This window comes from Nicotiana attenuata, unplaced genomic scaffold (assembly GCF_001879085.1).
Source record: "Nicotiana attenuata strain UT unplaced genomic scaffold, NIATTr2, whole genome shotgun sequence".
In the NCBI taxonomy this organism is placed as follows: Eukaryota; Viridiplantae; Streptophyta; class Magnoliopsida; order Solanales; family Solanaceae; genus Nicotiana; species Nicotiana attenuata.
In genome coordinates this window covers 342,875-344,110 of record NW_017670383.1, presented here as the reverse complement: position 1 = coordinate 344,110, position 1,236 = coordinate 342,875, and positions in this window count along the sequence as shown.

Sequence of the window (1,236 nt, the reverse complement as noted above, 5' to 3'; positions counted from 1 at the left end):
GGACCCTGTGGAGACAGGAGGTTTCATGTTGAGGAATTCCCTAGACCTGGAACTACCCATCTCATGAACATCACTTGTTCCCTGCCTTTGAGCCTGAGTAGCAACAATCTGGGAGAGCAAGTGGATAGCTCCCTTGACGTCCATGTTTGAAGCACTGGGCACTGAGCCCGGTGCAACCCCCTGGGCCGGAGTGTCCTCCTCCTGAGCAGCATTAGTTGTGGCCCCCTGGCTAGCAGTTTTGGCCCTCCTGGTGTACTTTTTTTTTGCAGGCATTTTTCTGAAATACGCAATTCGCATGGTTTAGAAAGATTCCTGAAAGCATAGCTCTAACTGCACGATCTAGAGTATGAAAGAAATGGAACAATCCTAGATGTCTTGGTGTTCAACTGTTTACATGTGTGGCGTGCACACACACATAAAAGAGACCCCACTGGACACGGCTTCATAGACTCCCTAGGACTCTTCAACCTAGGGCTCTGATACCAAGCTTTGTCACGCCCCGAACCATGGCCTGGGCATAACACGGCACTCGGTGCCTGACTGCATGTGACCGAGCGAACCAACTGCATGGCTGGATCAACATATGTTATAACTATGAGCTAGAGGTAAATATAAAACATGATAATCTACTAAAGAGTCTGATTGAAATATCATAGATGCGGAAAATACTGAAAGGTCTGCAAGTATAAACAAGTAGCCGACAAGGCTAACACATGAAGGCCTGCTAATATCTGACTGACCGGGTTATAGTCTACGAAGCCTCTAAAAAATACTGAAAATGCCAACTGTTTACCGGGACAAGATTCCCGGTATACCTTATTAACTGAAATACTATAATGACCAAAACAAAAGAGAGATAAGGCCCCGAAAGACTGGGGCTCACCAACAGCTGATACGGGATGTCCTAGCGAGCAGGACCGTCAACCTGAAAATCGTTACCTGCATCGCTAGATGCAGGCCCCGGGCAAAAGGCACGTCAGTACATTTGAATTGTACTGGTATGTAAAATAGCTGAACAAAAGAACTGTAAATACTGAAATTGAAACTGAATTGTTAGCTGATAAACTGATAACTGAACAAGGAAGTAAGGATGTGAATACTCCCTCTCCTGAATGATGCATAACCAGTTTAACTGGATATTAGACTGTGGCCTCAGGCCCTATATATATATATATATATATATATATATATATATATGTGTGTGTGTGTGTGTGTGTGTGTGTGTGTGTGTGCACA